This window comes from Eumetopias jubatus, unplaced genomic scaffold, assembly GCF_037043125.1.
Source record: "Eumetopias jubatus isolate StellerSeaLion01/CBP00866 unplaced genomic scaffold, mEumJub1_p1.0 scaffold_9, whole genome shotgun sequence".
Taxonomy (NCBI): Eukaryota; Metazoa; Chordata; class Mammalia; order Carnivora; family Otariidae; genus Eumetopias; species Eumetopias jubatus.
Window position 1 is genome coordinate 5,103,200 of NW_028274815.1, and position 25,014 is coordinate 5,128,213.

A 25,014-nucleotide genomic window follows, 5' to 3' on the forward strand; every position below is an offset into this window, starting at 1 on the left:
AATTATTAATTTTCTCAAGTCCTCTTCATCTTCATTTTTACAGTATAGATAGCAAAAGTCTACCATGTAGGGTTTTTTATGGGTTGGATTATGTCCCCAAACATTCATATGTTGAAATCCTATTCGTATGTTGAAGTTCCCCAGAACCTCAGACCATGACCTGATTTGGAAACAGACTCATGGTAGATGTGATTAGTTAAGATGTGGTCATACTAGAGCAGGGTGGACCCCTAATTCAATATGACCAGTGTCCTTAAAACATAGTAATTTGGACTCAGGCACACACAGGGAGAACACCATGTGTGTGTGAAGGCAGAGGTCAGGGTGACATGTCTACAAACCAAGGACCCAAGGAAGGCCAAAGACTGCCAGCAAACCACTTGAAGCTGGGAGAGAGGCTACAACAGATTCTCCCTCACACCCTCAGAAGGACCTACCTTCATCTCCTTCTTTGGCTTCCAGAACTATGAGACAGCACAGTTCTGCCATTTAAGCTCTGTGGTCTTTGCTATTTTGTTCACAGCAGCCCCCGTGAACTAATGCAGGGCTGTTCTAAAGGTGGCGTGAGGTGACGTCTGCAGAAGCATCCAGCACTGGACCTAGAACACAGTAGGTGTTGGGGTAGGTCAGGTCCTGTCTTTATTCTGGCCAACACACAATCCATGTGTGGGTAGCAGGAAGGAGAAGCAGGGTGCAGCCACAATACGTGGGGTATTAATACATGCATTCAATGGACAAGTCATTCTGCAAATGTGAATCGAACACTTACTGGCTTACGTAGTTGGTTGCCTGAAAAAGTCCTTTTATTTCTTTTTTTTCCTTCCTAAGATCTTCATAATTACAGAAAGAGTCTCTTGAAAGTTGTTTTTTGCTGGGCACATGTGGCGCACACAGGCCTTGCCCCGCAGCAGAGTGTTATGAGGCCATGTGGCACTTGGGAAGGGCTTCTCCTAACAGAACCCCCTTTGTCTGCACAGCTGGTCTGCCAAGGAGAGGCTGCAACGCCATATGAGTGAAGGAGCCTCCTGGGAGGTGGGAGATGGAGACTCTGAGCCTTGCCATGTTGTAGTTCAATCTCATTAGGACCATTCTGATGGAGCAAAAGGTCTCCTGCAGGAAAGGGCATCGGGGACCACACTGTAATTCTCACGGTGAGCAGGGCTTGTCACACCTAGGGGAGGGGTTCCATTCACAAGCACATTGGGGAGGGGACACTGGATGATTCGAGAATGTGGACCACTGAGAAAGCTGATGAGTCATGACCCTGTCAGTTATTTGGATATTTCGGATGTAACCCAATGGGGCAGCCACACAGGCCGAAAACCAGGATCTGGCCAAGGACTGATGCCCTCTTCGGAAATTTTACTTTCTTTGCCAAAGGAAGGGAATGATAACATAAAGCTTTACCTCCTCCTTTGTGTTGGCAGCTTGCTTCTCTGCCCTTTACCAGCCTCTTTGTGGCCACCATCAGGCACCTAGCAACTACCATATCCTCCACCTTCCATACCTTCCCCTTCCGTGCATGGCGCTTTCATCCCCAGGGAGGTGGAGGCTGGTGGGAGTTGCCTATTTTGCAAACTGGAAATACACCGCAAAGTCACTGTAAATGGGACTACCCTTTCATCCTGCAATTGTACCACAAGGATTTTAATTATCGCTACAATGGAAAAGAGTAAAAAATAAAATGGAGAGAAGCCGCACGTCTAACATTAAGAAATTGCATAAATAAATAATGGGCCACACACTATGTGTGTGGTTCAAGGTAACATGGCAGCAACCACAGCCTAAGAGCCAAATTGGCCCACTCCCACGGCCCATATCCTTTGGCTTTGCAAGCTCCGAATGGGGCCAGACTTTTTAAATGGTTGGAAACAAAAGAAGCACGGTATTTGCTGTCATGGCGTGGTGCTCATGCACGCAGTCCTTGGAAACACAGCAGCGCCTCATCTTCCACATCACACGTAAGGCTGCGTTCCTGACACAACAGGATGAACTGCTGCTACCTGGGTCTCCAGGCTGTGCCGTGAGGCCGGTTACAAAGAGCGCCCGCCGACCGCTGCTGTAGACAAATCACTGCATTCAGGAAATTACATTTTCAGGGGTATATAGGGAAGGAAACAGTATGTGTGGTGAGCGCCCGGTGTGGAAGTGAGTGGGGAAGGTGTTGGAAAGGAGCGTGACCATTTTATCCCTCGCCTGCGGAATTACCATTTTAACCATCGTCATGGCCATTCCTATGACTCCCCTCATGCTCACTTGTGCTGTCCGGACTTTCTGTAATGAACATATATTCTTTTCAATAAAATTAGAAGTTATTATTTAAAAAGACGAGGATCATTTTTCTGCACACAAAGGTTAGAGAGCTCTGTCCTTTATATGTGTTTGGAGGCCCTTCTCAGACACCTGAGGAAGATTTTGACATTAAAAACAGAGGCATCTGTGTGCAATCACCTCTGTAGTCCTTTAAATTGTCTGGTCACGTGGTACCGTGCAGGCATAGAACCAATTTTCTTGGCAACATATGAAAGTTTCCCAAGTGTCCATAACAGGTGAGCAGTGAGATATATGAGGGGCCAGTTTTAAAAAATTCAGTAATAAAGTTTTGTGAAAGTTTCATGACAAAAAAAAACAACAACAAAATGGGTCAGGCAACCGGGCAAGAGGTCCTGGGGCTCCAAGTGGACCTGACATGCAGCCAAGCGAGAACACCTCCCAGAGGACTCTGGTTTCCTTTCAGTCCCAAAGAGACCAGAATGGCTATCCAAACCCCTATATTAATCTGGGACCATGGTGCTCCACCAAATTAAAAATGTTAAAGTATCAGGAATTAATTTCCATGCTAATTTGGGAAAATATGATTAAGAGCACATTTTTAAAAAATGAAATGTAACAAGAGATCCTTCTGGCAACAGTACAGGCTAAAATCGCTAGAGAGATCAAACCAAACCCTTCAAGTCTGATTTCAAAAAAGCTATATAGATAGGGGCACCTGGGTGGCTCAGCAGGCTGAGCGTTAGTCTTGATTTCAGCTCAGGTCATGATCTCAGGGTCCTGAGATGGAGCCCCAAGTCAGGCCATAATCTGATCCTGCTTAAGATTCTCTCTCTCTCTCCCTCTCCCTCTGCCCCTCCCCCCTCAAAAAAAAAATAAGCTATGTAAAAAGCTATTTAATCTTATGTGCCACACTTCCCATCATTATAGGGAAGGAAAAGGACCACCACATCTCAAAGTGCTGTATAGATGCTTGCATAAGGAAGGAGCCATAACTCACCCAACATGTTCAGCTTTGCTCTTCCCTCGATTACTCAGGAAGAGGAGCTCAAGGACAACGCTTGCAGTAGAAAGCCCAGCTTAGGCTTGATGAGCCCAATGCAAGGGCATTATGGGAGCTCATTACAGGTTAGATCTGAAGCTAAACCTTCACATGCTTGTGTATCAGATGTCTCACTGAGAGCTCCTACCCAATTGCCTCAATGAAGGAAATCTTTGTTGAAAACTCCAAATGCATGAATATCATACATATTTTTTCTTCTTTCTAGGCGGCCTCCTTTTCTGCCTCTGAAGTTGAAAATTGAATTAAATCTCAAGTGCAGAACCATTTTGAGGGAGCACAGACAAACACACATGAATTAAAATAAGGTGCTCTGAGTCCGTGGGAAACTCCCCTGGCCAGACACTCAACATCCCAAAGCAGCCATCGCTCAGCTCTCAATAAGAGATCTAAGAGCAGAGCCAGCTCACAATTTCTAGATCCATCTCCCAATCCTCAGGCCCTTCCTCCTGTGCCTCTTGCATCCTTCAATAGAACACTTAACAGAGCATGGAGGGAGTATTCTTCCTCACCACCTGCTCTTGGACATCATGTAGAACTCACAGAGACAGGAACACTTGGATGAAACACTTGGGGGAATTAAAGTGTGGGTCCACACATCACTTCATTATGTTCTTTTACCAAAGTCTGGTGGTGCCTGGTTCTGATTGTGAGGCATCGAGTGCCTGGTCTGTTGACAGGCCTCCTCCACCTGCTCCCTGTTCATCCATGGCTCCAAGCAGACTTGAGGATTTCTCACACTCTTAACACACTCAGCACATCCTTAATGGAAAATATGTCCGGATCATCATTGTTCCTGAAAAAAAGAGAGTATGTGATGATCCTGGCAAGGATTTATGACCTATTTAATTGTAGTATTTCCTAAAGTGACCTAGCCCTATTGACACACCCGCAAAGCTCCTTTTAATGAAGTTGCAAATAAAATCAACATGGTATCTTCTGGGTGGGGTCCCTCTTGGATGTTGGCAAGAGGATGGTCATGATGCTTCCTCACCTACATGCTTCTCAAAAGGGGCCCTGTGGACCAGATAGGGTGAGATGCACCACAGTCAGGGAAGAGGCTGTACTCAGGGCTCTGTCTAATATTCACTTGCATGAGGAAAAGGAGAGCCCCAGGCCGTAGGTGTAGAGGGGTCAGATCTCAGAGGAGCCAGGGGAGCTGCCCTCCAGCTGCCCTGGGGAGGAGGAAGAATTACTGGGGGAGAACCATACACTCGAAGGCCACCTTTCGGTGTTCAACTCATTTTTATCCCTAGCAGCCATACTGCTCATAGCCCAGCAGGCTTTGGGGAGGCATGCTTTGCTCATTAGAAAGAATATCGCTTTATAGGCATTGAAGTCATGACTTTCAGTACATTGCACAACACCAGTTGAATGAACTAAGGAATGTGAAATAATGTGAATGGTGCTGGCAAGACACAGGGGGATTAAAGAAAGGAAGAGGGAATACCCAAGTGGCTTTCCATTCTGGCTGAAATAATTATAATCCCCTCCCCTCTTTGGGGAACCAGAGCTCTGAGAATTGCCGATTTTACCACCTACTGACTTGTGACCCTGAGCACAGTTCTTCCCACTCTTAAATTGAGTTTCCTCATTTGCATCCAGAGATATACCTAGATCCTACTTAATAGTTTTGTTGTGAAGATGAAGAGAGAAAGAATACAGATGCCAAACATTTTATATTGTACCAGGTATAGAGGAAGAAGGGTAGTTCCCTTTACTATCATCAATTCCAACAACAGTCTTGCAGGATCTTATTAAGTTCATTTTATAGATCAGAAAACAAGTTCAGAATGCGCATGCAATGTTTCCAAGGCAATACAGATGATAAATGAGGACACTGGATTCAAATCCAGTTCCCCTGGGAGCCAAGCCCACGCTCCTTCTAGCTGAGCACTTCTGTGACTTTAACGTGCTTGCGGTCACCTGGGGATCTTGTGAAGATGCAGATTCCGACTCAGTAACACTGAGGTGGAGCCCAAGATTCCATATTTTTAATAAGCAACTAGGAGATGTTCATACTGCCAGCCTGTGGAGGATACTTTGAGAAGCAAGGTTCTAGAACATTCTGCTTCCTTATCAAAGCCTGAGGGCTGAATGGTCAGAGCAAACCTGAGAGAGGGGAGGAGAAACGTTGATACTGACTTAAAAGAAGAGGAGAAAGAGGGGCGCCTGGGCGGCTCAGTTGGTTAAGTGTCTGCCTTCGGCTCAGGTCATGATCCCGGGGTCCTGGGATCGAGCCCCACGTTGAGTGCCCTGCTCAGTGGGGAGTCTGCTTCTCCCTCTCCCTCTGCTCCTCTCCCTTGCTTATGTGCTCACACTCTCTCTCTCTCTCTTTCTCTCTCTCTAATAAATACATACAATCTTAAAAAAAAAAAAAAGAAGAAGAGGAGGAGGAGGAAAAAGAATAAGGAGAAAGAGGAAGAGAATGGCTGAAAGAAATCAGCCTCTGGAAAAGGGGAAATAACTCATCTATCAGGCCTGCACGTCTGGGACCACGTGTGTTCATTTAGCAGCGTACGTGCATCCAGCATTTTATATATGTGTTAGAAAACCATACAGAATTATGAAAGTCTGCCTTAGTCCAATCTTGTAAAAGGTTTTAAAAAGTAGTGTTTTTTTCTTTTCTCCTCATCTCTGATACCCCAACTTCCAGAACAACCAGGTTTCTGAGTTATAAGGTCACTGGTCTAGAGCACGATGAGCAGCTGGAAGTTTAGGAGCTGAGTTATTCTCAGAGCCGCTATCTCAAGCACACACTTTGTAGTCGGATGAACATGCGTCCACATCCAGGTTCTGCTGGTACTTTTAGATTCATCTTCTTTGAAATAGAAAATGTGTTTATGCCTCGAATTTTCCTGAAGATGAAAATGAGTGAATATGTGTGAAGCACTTAGAGCAATCCTGGAATCAAATGAGCTTTCAACATTTGTGGGCTTTAACGTTACCACTGCTGTGGACAGGGCAGTGATGTAGGGTAGGGTAATGAAAACCATTCCTCACGTTTATTCAAGGCTCCCAGTGTGCCAAGGGCTTGACCAGGTGCTTCGTGGTATTCTCCCCCACCTCTGGGATGTTTTCTATTGTTCTTTCCCTGATGATATTTTACAGATGAAGAAACTGCGGCACAGAGTGGTATGTCATTTGCCCAAGTCCCAGGGCTAGTAGGTAGTGGGACTAGTATGTGAATCAGATGATCTGACTTCAAGAGCCTTACTCTCGTCCTGCCTTCCAATTGCAATATTTGGTGCTGGTGGTGGTTGCCCCTGTTGTTAAGGATTAGAGGAAGTTCCCTGGGCTGGTAAAATCTCAACAAAGCCATTATTTTTAACTTGCTGGTAGAGGTGATCAGAGCAGTTCATAGAGAGGTGACATTTATCAGTACAGTTACCCTGATAATGCACAGAGGGACAGATCCATGCCCTGAGACCAGCCCTTAATGACATCCCTTTGTGTGGTATACTGATTCTCGGCCCCGTCCCCACTGCTGTCAGAACTGATTAAGCTAAACACGTTTTCAGTAATGCCGTTCAAAGACTTCTGTAATTGACTGTATGACGAGTTATACATAAGCAACTGAATTAGCAAATCTACCAACCCTCTCTAACAAAGAGCCCCAGAAGAAAATGAGCTAATTATGCATGTGCTGTCCAGACAAGGAAGAGGGTGTGAAGCAAGATGCCTCTTCATGACAGAGAAAAGCAGCACTTCCCTCGGAGGGCACAGAACCGAGAACACGGAAGGGATCAAGAGATCCTGCAGCCAACCCCTTCTGTTCTGTTGAGGGAGGAGATGAGTTGCCAACAGCCTTGCTTCCTGAAAATCTAAGAACTCTTCCGTCTCTTGTCACCCTGAACCAGGCACGGTCTATGCATGCTGTGCGCTCACCCAACGTGGAAATGAACATATGCCAATGGAAATGGCAGCTGTCATTTAAGGAGCAGTTACTAGGTGCTAGTCATAGGTTGGGATCTTTCGCATTCTTTCTCATTTCTAACGCTTGGGAATACCCTGCCAGTGCATCTTTCAGTTTTTCAGATGGGGACCAAGGTTCAGAGGGTTGACGAAATGACCAACAACACAAGCCAGTGAGAGCCAAAGTGAGCCTGGGCTGTAGCCACCTCCATGCTTCTCTCCTATGAGGACCTCTGGATGTCTCCTGCTACGTGAGGAGGCGGTACTCCTAGATGAACTCCGAGGTCAGGGCAGGGGCGACGCAGCGGGACATACGCCCAAAGGGTTGCACAAAAACTACACCACACAGAAGAACGCATGTCCCTTCTAAAGACAGAATTTTGGACTCTAGTCAGGTCAAACAAGCCCAATCTGGACCCTCATGGATTTTGCTGGAGAGCCATCAGAGACCCCTGTGTTGTCAAACCCTGCCAACTCCCCATGCCGGCATGTTGATATGTTGGCATCTGTAAAAATTTACTAAACACGCTTCTCCCAGTTGGCTGAATTTTCCCTAGTTGTTCTCACGAGCATTTCAGTTTTACCCATGACAAAATGATTTCCACTTCACTTACGTATTGAAAGAGTCTGTGACCCTCATCCTTCCAATTCTTTTACCAAGTCCCCAAAGACCTGCCTTTAAGAAAAGCACAAAATGTTTCCATTTCTCTGTCTTACATGGGTGAGATTTGCCCTCAATATAAAAGATTAACCACATGCTGGGGCGCCCGGGTGGCTCAGTCGGTTAAGCATCTGCCTTCGGCTCAGGTCATGATCTCAGGGTCCTAGGATCGAGCCCTGCACCAGGCTCCCTGCTGAGCAGGGAGCCTGCTTCTCCCTCTCCCTCTGCCACTCTTCCTTCTTGTGCTCTCCCTCTCTCTCAGTCAAATAAATAAATAAAATCTTAAAAAAAAAAAAAGATTAATCACATGGGAATCATTATGCCACCATTTTGTAGTCTGCTAATGATATATCATATCACAGGAAGAGAACAGGGCTGGTGTACAACCCAACAGCTTCTCAGAATCTGGGCATTAAAAAGATAATCAGGGGTGCCTGGCTGACTCAGTCAGTAGAGTATGCGACTCTTGATCTCAGGGTTGTGGGTTTGAGCCCCACATTGGATGAAGGGATTACTTAAAAAAAAATAAAATCTTTTAAAAAAAGAAAAGGATCATCACTGGCTTAGCTATCATGTAAAGCTGTTGCATAGAATTAAAAAAAAAAATGTGTAGTAGAATTTTAGAGATACAAAGACCCTTAGAAGTAATCTAGTCTAATCATCATATTTTTACAAGTGAGGACAAATTGAGGTTTTAAAACAGAAAAATCAGTCTATAAATCCCTGGTCTATCATACTCCTCTGTAACTTTGGGCAAAATACTTACCCTATTTGTGCCTCAATCTCCTCAGTTGGCTGAAAGAGATAAATGCCAACACTCCCGGGGCATTAGTGAGTACTCAGGCCTCCATTTCTCTTTTGCTGATCCCTATGTACCCAACACCTAGCTCAGCACCTGATAAATAGCGGTGATTAATACATACCTGTGGGAGCATCATGGATGTGAAAGCCTGGCTAATCCATAGTGTGTGCTCAAAAGTGTTAGTTTCCATTCTTGTAAATGACTCCTCTAAGGTCATCAAATTGAGACCAGAGTCTGAAGCTGATTCCTGTGTCGGGGCTCCTTGCCTAAGAGTGAAGAATGGGGGCGAAATGGGCTTAGGAACAGGTCAAGGAGCCCCACAGCTGGAAGAGATTATTCTTTCCTTTGCCTGGGGTAAACTTGAACTGTGACTTTCTGTTATTCCGAGATGAGAGAAATACCCAAGTCAAACACTTCCCTGTCCCAATTTCCACCCGTCACAGGAGGGAATCCTGTGGGCAGAGCCGACCACCTCTGACTAATTCATCCCAGGTGCCCACCACCAGGGTTAATAGCATGCCTGTTCATAATCAAAACCCAACTCATAAGCCAAGGTGAATAAGAAAGCGGGTGCTTATTGAGAAGCCCAAGAAAACATGTCTATTTTTGCACAAGGCCTTTCTCAATCTTGCAGTGGCAAATCATGCTGTACATTTGATGCACATGTCCAGTCCCTGCAGAGAACTGTCATTGGCTTGACTTCCACAGCCTTGCTTGCTCTGGTTCGAGGCAGCCATACCAAACCATCTCCCATGTGCACCCCACCGTGAAACAAGCTCAGCTACTGCCCGTGCTTGGGACCTGTAAGCTGTCAGCCCTCTGATTCCTTCAGTGGCTCCTTCCTCTGTGCTCCCACAGGACTGGCTTTGCTCCTAGACCCCGGCACCTATCTCCATCTGCATTAAATTAGATTTCTCCGTATGTGCTTTAACATCCCCCCATGCTCTCCCCAAATCACAGCCACATGTGAAGTTCTGCGGCCTGCCCAGTGCCCCGGTCATGGGAGGAGCCGCATCACCATTTATGCTGGATATATGCCTCTACCCCAAATCCCTCACGATGTCCATTTTTTTTCTAAAATCACAAGTGCTAGTCCGGTCATAGAAAAATCTGTCCATGGGGGTGTGTGGCTGGTTCAGTCATTAGTGCATGTGACTCTCGATCTCAGGTTGTAAGTTTGAGCCCCATGTTGACTGTAGAATTTACTTAAAAAATAAAACCTTTAAAAAAAAGTTTAGGAAAAAATCTAACTATGAACAACTTTCTTTAAGTTTTCTCTTTCACCTTTCTACCTTCACATACATACTAACCTTCTGTGTATTCTTCAATCTCAATCCTCCTGGCCAGCTAATCTGAGGCTATGAGAAAACCAAAATAGTCTGTAGTGTAAGGTTGAATCCAAACGTTGTTCTCTCTGGATAGGTTGACCAAAAAATAAATGTATCATCAAAACACAGACATTTTTGTGAATGAAAGGGAGCATTGTAATATTAATAAGGTAATAGGCACTAACTGTACATCACCTTCCTAGAAAACCAGAATGCAGAGTCACACGAACTCTAGTATTGGGTGAATCTGGGGTACATTTTCCAGAAATTTATAAGTGGAAGACCCTGAGGCTAACTGTGAGAAATGAGAGTTTCAGTGAATACGCCTGACTCAAAGGCTGTACTCCCAAGGTTGAGTGAGAGGTGTAGACCATGCACAGTGTCCTCTAACTACACTCTTGCTCCTGCATTCTGTGCTGGTACTCTGGGAAGTGGGGCACAGAAGTGGAACAGCTAATGTGAAAGATCAAGGATGCGCACCCAAAGGAGATGGAGGGCACTTGTTGGAGCCAAAAGCAAGCCCCTCAAAATGAGCAAGAGCCTAGACTCATCTGCATTCCAAATCGGAAATGATTGGGAGTGAGAGGGAAGCCCCACAACTGTGCAAGTGGGGGATGGGCTCCTAAGAAGCCTTCTGGGAACTCCTTCACATTGAAGGGAACTCTGTTCTCTGCACGTGTGTAGATGGTGACCATGGCAGGGAAATTCCATTCCATCACCCTTATGGAGCCCGATTTGTATTCTCAGTTTGGTGGTCCTAAGAAGACATCGGTTATCCACCCAAATCTATGAGTCCATACCGATAGAAATAAACAAATAAATAGTAAATAGGTGAGGGGCACTCTGCAGAATGCCACATCAGAAATGTAGAAGAAATGACGAAATGAGAGAAGCACCACGAGGCAATCGTCATAGCAATAACTGATTCTGGAAAGAATCATTGGTGGACACTAGTAGAGAAGATTTGATGAGAAACAATCTCACCCCATATAGTAATATAGTATATACTGGTGATATAAAAATAGGAATAGAGTAATGCCATATATGTTAGTAATGTAGTAATAGTAACAGAGTAACATCATATACGTTAGTAAAGTAATAATAGTAATAAAGTGTATATTAGTAAGATAGTAATATATGATGTTAATACATGATGTTAATATAATATAGTATAGAACCTCACCACCATATAGTGGTAGTTTACAGGAAAAACAATAGGAACTTTGCAGTGAGAATCCTGGCACACATCATCCTAGCCAAGGGATCAAAATCCAAGTCACCAGGACTGAGACGGTAATCACGTCATGTTCCCGATTGACTTATCTCTACCCGCATGGACTTACCACCTGTCCCATTATTCAGTGTAGGTAAACTGGGACTATCATTGCTGGTTTTAGTACTTGAATTGTGCCGAATGTGGCAGTGGCTCCGCCTTCGAGCTGGCCCCTGTGCCCTTTGAGCTGCGTCCTTATTCTCTGAGTTCTGCCCCACTTCCCAACACAAGACAGTTTTGAAAGATGGTGGGCATATGCTCTCTCTTGTTGTCACACAGTATTGAAGCAGGGTTGAATTCAGGCTAACCGGATGTGTTTCGACTTCATCCACAAGAAGGGATTTCGAATCCTAGAAAGCAGTGTGTGCCCAGGGTCTTAGAGTTTATCGAATTCAACCTTCTTTCATTTTCAGATTAGGAAGCTGGGGCTCAACGCAGAAACGACTTGTCCAACAAACCCATTTTATAGAAAACCCTCAGGATGAACCAGAAGAACAGTGCTTCACAGAGACTCCAGTGTAAATGAAAACAGCATGGAGTCCAAGCATGTTCTCTGGGGGAGTCTGCCGCGGTTTGGCTCCTGTGTCTGACCAGGATAGCCCAATAAACCATTTTTATTACAACATGCATAACAGATTTGCCAGCCATCCCCACATTTACAGATGGCCATTAATTTTTTTTCCTAACATAATGCATTCCACTCGCAAAAAAAAAAAAAAAAAATCCTTACTCGTCATAAATTGTGAGTGCAGAGAGGCAACATTACAAGCATTACAGTTAAACACTGAGAAATAAATGCTCCTCATTATTCCTTCATTTATTATTTCTTGCAGGATTTGAATATATCTTAAAGGATATCTTTGAAAAAGCCATTAGTTTCATTAGAAGGCTTCAAAACCTCTCCGGGTCCTTTAACCTATGTGAAGCTAAAGAGGTGCTAAAAAGAAATAGTCCATACAATGGAAGCTGAGGGACTGCAATACCCAATTACTGATTTCGCTGATGCTTTTTCATTACAGGAGGACTCTCCAGTCATCCAGGGAGAAAGAGACTAAAGATATTCCCCACAGCCCGAATTTTCATACTAAAAATGACTGTGTTGTAGGCAATTCTTCTAAAAAAGCTATTCAATTGAGCAGAGTTTCTATGTAGTAGAAAATGATCAATATGTAGAAGAATGCTTTCCAAACTGACTTTTATCTTTTATATCAATAAACATTACTTAGGGGAAAAAAGTCTCTAAGCAAATAAGTTATCTTTGCTAATCTTTTTTTTTTTTTTCTTTGCTAGTTTCTATGATTAAGCTAGTGTTCTTGTGTTCTCCCATGGAGACACTTTTGGGAAATACTGACTTAGGGATCTGATGTTTAAGGAGGAGAGGTGATCTGTGCACTCCATTTTGCAGGGAGAGGAAAATAAGGTAGGAAAAGAGCTTCCAGCATTTCGTAGCAGGCTTTGGTGAGTAGCAAACATCATTGGCAAAAATGAACAGGATATTAGAGTTTCCGTTCATCCATTAGACCAATTCAATATATATACTGAATGCCTACTAGGTACCAGAGATGCAAGAAAAGCAGAAAAGACACTGTCTCTGATTAGGAGAAAGATACGATTTAACAAGTAATAAAAGTCAATGATGCCATTACTGTGATTTAGGAAGGAAAGCAGAGCGTGGACCCAGTCCTGCGAAGAAAGGAGAGCAGAGGGGGTTTGCCTGAGCCTGAGCCTGAGTCATGGAAAAACCTTGCTAGTTTCCTGCATGTTTTACTGTCATTCAACCAAAAAGAAGAAAAGAATTTTTGAAGTGTGTGTGCCCAAGATTCTTTATAAATGGTAGGTCCGGAATCCAATTCCTGGGGGTCTGGGCCCAGGGCATATTCTTTCTCCTGTACCCTCGTAGGGAGCCAAGGTACTTTCTACTCTTAATTCTCACAAAACCATTTATTAAGCATCTTTGATGCACAAGAGCAGAGAAACAGAAGGAAAGGGAGAAGATACAGGAAAAACTGGACATGGTTCCCTCCTTCAGAGATAGTTTATATTCGCATTAGGGAAGCTGAGACACATGATTTCTCTTAGAAGCAGAACGGCAGAGGTAGAAACTGATGTGGAACAGTCAAAGATAGAGAGGTAACTTTTAGCTGAGAAATCAGAGAAGGTTCCGTAAAGGTGCCAGCTTGTGAACCAGACTCTTAAGACCTTGAGGAGAATCGAAGTAAGATGCTCGTGGTCCAGGTGGCTACAGGAGAGGGTGCACGTAGGGAGCACTGAGGCAGACAGCCGGGAGGGTCAATGGCACCGGACCCTGGGGGTCCTCAGCCGGCAGTGGGGCCATCAGGGCTAGGAATAACTGGCACGGGCCGAAGGCCCAGCCTGAACGGTCTTCCTAGGATGCCCAAACACAGGCTTGGTGAAGAGCCCCCCACTGGGCAAAGAACTGGAATAACATTACAGCAGGCAACTGGAATTCCTAATTGTAACCCAAGTATATTTTAAGACATTGTTCACAGTGAACGCTTTGTCAGGAGTTGCTCAAAAGGGATTATATGAAGTAGATGAAGCAGAAAATCACCCAAACTCTGAATCAGTAGGAAAACGGGACAGATTTTAATAGATTTGGCTAAAAGAGCAACCCTAAGTGATAACAGATATGTTCTAAATAGATATTAAATACTAAATTATTCCTATTAGAAATACAGATTTCATGATATTTGGTCCATGTTTTTTAATGTCAGCAAACATCTTTTCATATCTATAATATGCCAGGAGGTATCATATAGGATATTGTGGACACAGAAACGCATAACACAAAATCCTTCATTTAACTGGCTTACAGTTGAGTGGGGGACATTTATAACTTTACAAAGACCAATTTAAAATGGCAAACCAGACGGAATAGGAAGGGGACATAGGATGGGTACACACTCACCGGAACTCTTCCCTCTGCCCTCACACTCCTCTGGGCCCTGGGAACGGCCTTTCCAATGCTTTGCTAACATATAATATATGTAACTCAGTAATCAGATCTTCTCTCTCCTTGCTAAAAAGAAACACATGAGCTTCAATGGCATCTGCAAACAGCTTTACAGAAGGAACATTTGGAAATGAAATTCCTAAGATCTGTTAAACAAGGATAATGAGGTAACAGTGATAAAACTCTGAATATAAAGAGCATTCATACATTTCTGGGAAGGAGAAACTAAGCCACAAAATGAGAGAGAACATTTTAATCCCTTCAATAACGGTTGGAGAGAGTGAGAGCTCACATATATGAAGGCTCCTATGAGTTAAGTGTGTATAACACTGATCAGGGGAGTAGTGACCCAAGGTCACAAACGTGGAAAGTGGCCAAACCTGGGTTTCCACCCAGGCTAGTCTAACCCAGAGTTCATGCTCTTCCCGCTATGTAGACTATTTATCATATGACTGCATGATATTCTCCTTATTGGTCTTCCCATTACATCATGTTTCATGTCACTTTTACCCAAGTCTCTGGCACATAGTAGATGTTCAATACAGTTTTGTTAAATGGTTGAAAGACTGACGGCAGGGCGCCTGGGTGGCTCAGTCGTTAAGCGTCTGCCTTCGGCTCAGGTCACGATCCCGGGGTCCTGGGATCGAGCCCCACATCGGGCTCCCTGCTCTGCGGGAAGCCTGCTTCTCCCTCTCCCACTCCCCCCTGCTTGTGTTCCTGCTCTCGCTATGTCTCTCTCTGTCAAATAAATAAATAAAATCTTAAAAAAAAAAAAAAAAGAAAGACAGACTGACGGCAGGATTAGGTACTGGACTATTCCATCTGCATTTGCTATAATCTGTTTGCAGACTTCATCCCTCACATTCGCAGCAGGAAGACATATCTTTGAACTTCCCAGCACTCTGCTTAGCATTTTCTAGCAGGAGAATCTCCCTAAATGATAATTACTATTTATTTTTACTTTTTTTTTTTCATTCCATTCCAAGCAGATAGCCAGCCTTTATATCCCTGTGCCTCAAATTGTCCTGGGGAAAAGGAAAAAAAAGGGGAGATCTCTTGAGACAGAGATCTCTCAAGAGACGGAGGCAATTATTGCTAAATCCCAGAAGGGGTAGAGCCATGGGATCCTATGTGTCAGAGACACCCATATCTGGCTTCGCCTTCAGAACCCAAAGAAGTGATGAGGCTTCTATCCAGTGGTGGGACAGATAGTGCTACTAGGAAGATAGGCACAGCCGGTTTCCCGGGCCCCCAGCGCATCACAGAGCCACAGAGTCACGGAGCCAAGCTACCCCATTGCAACAGTCAAGATGTCAAGGGTGACCACAATGGACCACAGATTAAAGGTCCTTCCAACACTTGATGGATACCATGCGCTTGTGCAATCCAAAGAAAGTGGAAGAGCCCCAATCATCCTTAAAATTCAACCTAGCAAGATGAGGGCTGAGTTTGAATGAATTTATTCAAAGTAAATATTTTTAATTGATCACTCTAAATTTGAAAGATTTGGTCTCACCATATTTAAACTTACTGAAGAGAGTATACATGGTTTCTCAGAGACGGAGATGAGAGAGGACTTCCATTAGGGGCTAAAAGCAAAGGGGAATAGGCAAGAGGTACAGTGTTGTCTCAGAAGCATTGCCCATCCGCGAATTCCACAGGGGTAGGGAGGGCTCTCGGGCAGCTCGCCCACCCCGACCAAGAAGATGACTAGACCTCCAAGGAAAATGGTGCTCAGTGGTGCCAGACAGGTCAGATCGGTACAGCGGCTCCAGGTCACGGCAAAGATTCAGGTACCATAGACCTTTCAGAGCTTCCAGTCTCAGGGGTTAGGGCCTCTTGGACAGGAGCATCTTAGGGATACCTTGGGGGTGTGGTCCAGAGGGGCCTTCCAGAATGATTTACTTTGTGCAAACCCAAGGCCTTTATAGTATTGGAAGATCAGTTATATTATCGGGCCCAGTGATGTCTCAGTTTCCTGTGCCAATCACCTTATCATCATGACGATCAGAGTCGGATTAAACCAGATTTAAAGAAAATGCGATCACACAGCATTTCTTGGACAGCCTATCTGATGAATCGAGACTTACTCGCAATGCCATTAATAAGAATTCGGACTTGTGATGTAGGTTCATGACTGCAATAACTGATTTCCTATGCCTGTGGCAAATAGTTATGAGGCGCTTTACAGTTTACAAAGGAATTCAAAGCCATTCGAGGAAGAGGTGGTGTTCTGAGGTCCCACAGGAGAGAGTTCAAGTATGATTGATGCTCTGGTGAAGAGAGACTTGGACCACACCGTAAAATAAAAAAATAATAATTATTATAATAACAAGTCATTTTTTGTTATTTCTAAATTCTGAAGTAAACTGTCCCAGATGTGTCACAGTGTTTCTGAAATTTGAATAACGGAAATATTCCTTTTAAAAGGAAGGATTTACCTCAGCCCTCTCAGAAAATGTATTCCTGAACCCCAGGAGTCCTCAGGCTGCCTTTAAACTCATGGTCATATGAAACCAGCCCTGTTATAAGCAATCGTCTCCCCATGAGAAATTACTACTGTAAGAAGGAAGTTTTATCTTTTTTACTGGCAAAACTTTCATTAGGGTTATCACTAAAACGAAAAGTTATGCATTTTAACTCCCAAGAAAGGCGCTGTCTTTTGAGTGTGCATCTATCGGTTCCAGGAGGTCAAAACTCCTTAATTTGAGTATCCCTATTCTCAAATGTGGGTGCCCACTGACAGCACCCACAGCAGCTATAAAGGGAGAAGACTCCGAGAGCAGAGCCCCTGGAGTTAGACAGATAACCCGCCTGGGCCCCAGGAGAGGCCACAGAAACATGATGACCCAGGTAACTCACACCCTTGGTAGTTGTGACTTCCCCTCCCTAGTCCCCTACTACCCACAGCCGCCAAGATGTCTGCTAACAACTAAGAAGAGAGAAAGGGGAGACAGGGCAGAAGGAAGTGTTTGGCATTACCAGAAAATTGGTGATACGTAAAAGCGTATGGGAGCAGGCAAATAACTTAGTTAACAAAAATTGGGCTACAAAGAGGACCCAGAATCATAAGGGACAGGTTGAAAGACGTGTGGGGAGCAACCCTTCGTGGAAGAATGGTGTTGGGCAAAACATTTTATTTCTAGAGTTCCCATCTCCTTATCTGTAAGATAAGCAGGTGGATGCGGTATTTGTGAAGATGCATTTGACTTACAATAACTAGTATCTGTTTATTGTTCCACGGTTTAAAAGAAGCACTTCTACATTTATTCTTCTTTCATCCTCATGACAACTGGCGATTATAATCTCCGTTTTATTAGTAAAGAAAGCAAGCCTCGGAGAAGTTAAATCCCAAAGCTAAGAAGGGATGGAATGATGCCTTATCTGACGCCTCCAGTACCAAGGCCCACCCCTCTCTCCTGCAGAGCAGGGCCTAGGGCTCTAAAGCTGCGTAGGAGCTGCGCCTCGTGTAGTGGGAACAGAGGGGAACAGAGCCCTGCATCTCTTGACCCTGTCCTGTAAATCCACCTGGTTTCCTGATTCCTGTTGCCATTCTGGTCTCGACCATCCTGCCCATTGCCCCAAGTGTCCTTAAGCCAATGGGTTTATTCCAAACATTGTGGAAAGCTCCGATGCTTTTTCATGCCTCTATCTATTCATTCAGTACCCCCACCACATCCTCCCCACTCTAGTCTCTGTCTACTGTTACCCTGTTCCCCAGGTTGCTAGCCTTGACCGAGCCGGGGGCAGAAATGTGATCACAGTGCCGCAGAATGGGGATCCTATATCAGAGACAGCCAGCTCATTTCTCCACGGAGAGATTTCATTAGGATAGGGAAGAGGCTGACTGCAAGTGATGCCACTCGCATGGAACCATCTCTCAATACCCCACAGCTGGTGATTATATAAACCTATTGAGGAGTAAGCTTCTGATCACATGAATATAGATCAGAGGAACAGGTACAGCAGAATCTGAGTCCTATCTAAACGGGCATGTAAAATCCCATTGGAGTAATGGTTCCTGAGGATTTTTATTTTCAACATTTTTTTACAGTGCATTAAACCAAGCCAGACTTGCAATGCTATAACAAACATTCTCTTCTAAGAATTTAGTTCCTGTGGCTTTGGACAAAAAAAAAAAAAAAAAAAAAAAAAATTTGATGAGCCCAGAGTGGATGCACGTTTACTCTAACTAAAGCCACAGTGAGGTGACAGAATCTGGTTTTCACTTAACTTAAAGTCCTACAAAATAACAATAATAATGTATCCAAGCACTGTGTGCAATGTTTAATAATTCTCTGAGAATCTTCCCCCCAATATGCTGGCAAGAAATGTATATTTTTTTGAAGGAGCTGGAAATTCATTCAACTCTCTGTGCTATTAAATTCTTGTTTAGTGAGGAGTACAACTATTAGACACCTTGTATCTCTACCATTACAGCACCCTAGAAACCACAGTCAAGAAAAATCTCACAGTACGATTCTAGAGTGACAACAACAACCACAAGGAATAGCAATGTCTCTACTCTACTGCCAAAATCCCATGGCCTGGGAGAGTGAAGTTGGCCTTACAATATACACAATCACTGTCTCTTGACAGAAGTGGTCCAGTTCCTTTTCAACTCTGCATGTGAGGGTTGGGAAAGGCATGAACAGTGAAGCCTCTGTTCCAGAGCATATTGCTTCTGACATTACTTTTTCAGAGAAAAATCATATTTTATGTATTCCACACATCACAAGTTTCATCATCCTATGATTATAAAATGTGAGCACAGTGCCGCAGTAACCCTTTCTTCATCCTGAAGTTATCATGACCTGGAGTCCCCACTGGCCTGACCAATTGTTGGAAACTTTCCAGGGAAATGCAAATTTAAAATGTCCCCATATATCCACTAGAATGACTAAAATGAATTTTTAAATAAGAAAGAAGGAGCTGAAAATGCCACATATTGGCAAGGATGTAGAGCAACAGGGATTCTCCTACATTGCTGATAGGATTGCAAAATGGTAGAACCACTCTGGAAAATAGTTTGACGGTTTTCATTCAACACTTCATATATACTTACTAGATGATCTAACGACCCCAAGAAAAATAAAAAAGTATCCACACGGGATTTGTATATGAATAATCATACCAGCTCTATCCACATCACAAAAATTGGGAATAACCCAAGCATTCACCAGTGGTTGAACAGATAGATAAATTGCTGTATACTCATACAATAAAATACTACTTATCAACAAAAAGGAGCAAATTACTAATGTCCACAACGACATGGTTAAATATTAAAAACATCATACTAAGCAAAAGAGAAAAGATACGTTAACAGTTCATCTTGTATGACTTCAAATATGTGAAATTCTAAGAAAACCAAAACCTAATATATAATAACAAAAGCAGACTGATGATTGCCAGAGTAAAGGTAGAAAGGAGTTTGACCACAGAAGGAATAACATAACTTTTGGGGGTGACGGGCTATATTAACTACAGTGGTAGTTGTGCCTTCTCCTAGAGGCTATGATGTCCCTTTTTCACTGGCTTCTAGGTTCTAACCAAACTGGACAAAGAATGACGCCCTGTTCTTAGGAATGGCCCTCACACATCTTTGTGGCTTGTAGTCCTACCTAATCATCCAGAAGCCCAAAGGAGAGGAAATTCCTTCCCCCACCCCACAACCCCTCTCCCACCCTCATCCGCTCCTCTGTGCAAGAGTAGCTTCAAGATTAACATCCACCCTCGATAAGCCAGAATAGGAAATACCATCCATGATGTTCAAGAGAAAATGAACCAACACGCCGTTTGCTGTACAAACTGAATTAGAAATCTCAGTAGTTTATATCCCAAGGACTAGGTTGTTCAGGATTTACATAGATTCCATAGTGTGGTCCCCAAGTCATGCTTCTTCAGCATAGTGTAAAATAAAAAGTAAGAAAACCACACCCCTCCAGGAAACAAATATTTTTAATAACACCCACACATTAAATGTGTGCTCAAGAGTACACGAACACACATGTACCCACGACATTCTCAAAAAAGCAATAAATATTCTCCCACAAAAAAAAAATTAAATCCAGATTTCAGGAAAATCTATTTCTCTACGAGTAGTTGAGTCTTCTGCTAATACACTCAAATTTATATAACTAGCAAAACACAGGAAAAGAGGAAAATAAGTTCAAGAGGAGGGAGGTGGAAAAGACACAAAGCAATAGATCCTGGGTGAGAAAACGCATTAAAAGTTACAGCTGTGTAATGGTCCTTTGGCATCAGTATGATCATGGTGACAAATGCAGGCTACCTTGATGATCCAGGATAAAAAGCTATACAGATGGATATGTAATAAGTACATATATACATGTTTACAGACAGTTGATAGATATAATATCAATACAGAAATGCAAATTGTTGTAAAGAATTCCTGACTCCCCACACACCATGACTCCTGGCCTTCAGGAGTAGATTCCAGTGTGAGGAACATTGTTATAGGAACTTTTTTAATTTTTTTTTAAAGATTTTATTTATTTATTTGAGAGAGAGAGGATGAGAGAGAGAGAGCACGAGAGGGAAGAGGGTCAGAGGGAGAAGCAGACTCCCCGCGGAGCAGGGAGCCCGATGCGGGACTCGATCCCGGGACTCCAGGATCATGACCTGAGCCGAAGGCAGTCGCTTAACCAACTGAGCCACCCAGGCGCCCTATAGGAACTTTTTTTAAGCATAAGAAAAGAAGATCTCTGTCTCAGTTGCATTAAAATGGAACAATTAGCATTTCCAACTCGATGAGTAACAAACTACATAGTGGCTTCTTCATGACAAAGCTAACATAATCTAAGCTTAAAAGCTGGACATAATCTAGAATTTTAGAAACAACCAGAGACATGTAGTATCTCAGACAGAACATCAGACCTCTTTTTCTTTTGTAGCAAAGTAAATAAGCCTAGGAATAAAACTGACGTCTGCTGCTCACCTACTAAATGCCAGGCATTTTGTATACACATTACGTATATCACCATATGCAATTTAGTATATTCTATAATTTGGCAACGAAGAGATAGCAACCAGAAACCAAAGGTGGTAATTTGAAATCATCCTACACTATTGCAGGAGATACAGAGGGAACTTAAAAACCTTCTGTGAAAATTCAATAGAAGATTCTCTATATTCCCAGAAAGATTTATTTCTGATGTGATATTTTTATTAATGTCCATTTTTCTCACTAGACTCTAAGCTCCATTAGGGCACTGGTGAAATCTGGATTTTGCTCACCACTTGGATCCCCAGTTACTAGCCATGGATTTTTGTGCAGTAAAGCCTCAATAAATCATTGCTAGATAAATGAGCAAAGAAATTGTCGTTGATTTTTCCCATATTGATTATGGTCATAGGTGATTTTTTCAGTTTGAAGAAAGATTACTTAAATTCTTCCCTGTGGAAACAGAAAGCAGAATATTAACAATAACACCTGAAAACTGAACTATGCAGTTACAGACAGGACCTAAAAATACTTTCGTCTGATAACAACTTCATCGAACAAATGTTAGACTCCGTAAAGCCTCCCTCTCGAAGACACAGGGCAAAACAACGTGTTCACAGTTGTCAAATAGCACTCTTAACCAAAACAAAGTGGAACAAAGCCCGACAGTGAGCCATTGTTGAATTGAAGTCCTGGTTACATAATATCTTTCAAGAAAATGAGTGTTTTCCAGATTAACCTGAATGCCAAAGATGGAGCTACAAACATAATTATGGCTGATATTTTTGTTCACCTGCTTAACAGACAGTTAGCACTAAGCAGTTGTCCCATTCAGAATGATTCAGTTTTTGGAAGAGAAGAAGAGAAATGGCTCACAGTATTGACAGAAAACATGACTACCGTTTCTTCTTCCATTTGTGCCTTCCTACCCTCTTTGGTGGTAAAGATCTAATTCAGACTTGAGTTCCGAGGAATATATGACTCATACTCTTCAGAGAAGATAAAGAGAGATCACTACTGAATCATTTGGTGGATCCAACAGTACAACTACTTAGAAAAGAGCTTAATGATAATAAAAATCACACTAAAATAATAAATTTTTCAAAGATTTACTTATTTATTTTAGAGAGGGAGGAGGGGCAGAGGGAGAGAATCTTCAAGCAGACTCTCCCCACCGAATGCGGAGCCTGACACAGGGTTCGATCTCACGACCCATGAGATTATGACCTGAGCCAAAACCAAGAGTCGGACACTTAACCCACTGAGACACCCCGGCGCCCCTATAATAACAAATTTTGATGAACATTACTGAATGTTTTTATGGACCAAGCACGGTTCTAGTTGCTGGAGAAAAATCAGTGAACCCCACAAGGAAAAGCAAAAACAGTGCTCATGGAGCCTGCCTACCAGAAATAGAAAACTTCCTCCTGATCAGACATGCTCACCGCAGCTCTACTTGGAGGCTTCAGATGAATGCTAAGAAAAGAGGAGAGAAGAGTTGTCCTTGGTAATTTCCAAAATAGAAAGTAGGGAACTGAATTCCCCAGCTGCCTCTAGTTACCCTGCATCTCAAAGCCGTTTAATCATCTATGGACACTTTTAAGCACATAGCTATTTCTTAGACTTTGAACTAGAAATTGGACAAGGAATAAAAAATAGTCTTTTGTTGAAAAAAGATTAGAGTCTACTGCTTGTAATTGGGAAACCAAAGGCTAATTTTTAATGGTGTGAGTTCGGTTGTTAAATCAAATGGTTTATTCTTAGTTCTCACGTTCTGTTGACCTAAGAGCAACATTTGAAATAGTGGATCTCATCCTCTCCTTGACAGATTTTCCTCACTTGCCTCTCAGAACATTTCACTGTCTTTGTTTTCTTTGTATCCCCATGATCATTCCTTCTTAGTACCTTTGGATGAGTCCGTCTCTTATCCTGGAACCCTTTAAAATGGCAATGCCCCACGGTTTGGTCCTAAGTATTCTTTTACTCTATTCCACCTAACTCTGTTGGGACTCTGCTACAATCCTATGGCCTTAAATACCAACCATAGAGTCTTGACAAATAGCTGGTATCAAATTTATGCATCCACTATAAACAATAAAAGATATTTAAACAAGATGTATCAAACAACTGTTTGTAAGCATTGGACAGTAACTAATATTGGGCTATAGTTCTTGAGAGAGGGGAATTAAATGAGATGAGCACCGTATTGGCTCTTCTTTCTCCACAGAACATATTCCAAAACTGCCCTGCAGGAAAATAGAGCTCAAACAAAGAACAGAAGTCTGACAATGGAAACAGAGATTAAAGCTTGGAAGTAATAGTGTATCTAAGATTTAGGGGTAGGTTAAAAGAGAGAAAAAAGCCACAGAGCAATATCCCCAAAAAGGTCCACATAAAATACCCCTCTAGTCGTTGGATAATTTCTACACCTCATATATGCAGATGAAGGTTCCAGGAGGCCTAAATGGGAGCAGCTTTGGGGATATTGAGTACTGAAGAGGGATTTCAAGATCACATAGCTTTGGAGAGAAGTGGGGGTGTGACCCAGACAAACCTCAACCTTGGCAAACAACAGAAACATTTCATTATGACCAGAAAATGCAATGTCCCAGCAATAATCACCATATGCCCGGATTAAGAACACATTCTAGGACAAAGGGACTCATTCAGATACACCTACTCCAAGGTAGACCAAAATAAAAATCAGCTCAAAGTAATTAGGCCAAAGTGGTCTGCCACAGGTAATTGCCTGTCAGAAAAACACTCAATATTTTTTAGAAGAAAATAACATAATTCAGACCCTACAACACTTCATGCATGATGTCTAATATAAAATTGAAAAATAACAGCCATATGAAGAGAAAGGGAAAAGTGGCTGATAATTAAAAGATTATATCATCAGTGGAACTGTACAAAGATATGTTCCCATTATGGAGTTAGCATACAGACACTTTAGAAAAAAAATATGTTAAACAGAATAGAGGAAAGGATGGACAAAAAATATTGAAGGATGTAATATTTTAATCAAGAGTATAAAACTCTGAAAAAGAATTAAATTAACATTCTAGATCTACAAAATGTAATTTCTGAAATTAAGAGCACATTAGATAAATTTAACAACAGATTGCATAGGGATGAATATGACATTAGGAAACTTGAAGACAGGTCAATAGAAAATGTTTACACTAAAGCACACAAGGAAAAATAAATAGGAAAACAAAAAATATCACAATATGTGAGACACAGTTGAAACGATTAACATATATATAAATAGAGTTCTAGAATGAAAAGAGAGAGAGAATGGGACAAAAACCATCAGTATTTGTAAAAATTATGACCAAGTATTTTCTAACTCCTTTGAAAGACATCAACATACATCTGGAGATATATTTATATATCAGTAGATTAGCTAGGTTATAGATTGATCAATAGGTAGATAGATAGAAGTCATCATAGCCAAACTGCTGAGACCAAAGAGCTGAACTAAAATTAAATCTTCAAAGCATCCACAAAAAGAAGATACAACAAATTAGAGCTAATTTTATAAAAGAAATTATGAAAGTCTGAAGACAATGGAATGAAATCTTTTAAGTGAGGAGAGAAGGAGTGTGGCGGGTGTCAACCTAGAGTTCTACAATAAGCAAAAATAATTTCAAAATTGACGTCCAAATAGCATGTTCTCAATGCAGTGTTGTAAATCTTTTGTATCTTGACTATATCAACATCAGCATCCTGGTGTGATATTACACTCTTGTTTTGTTAG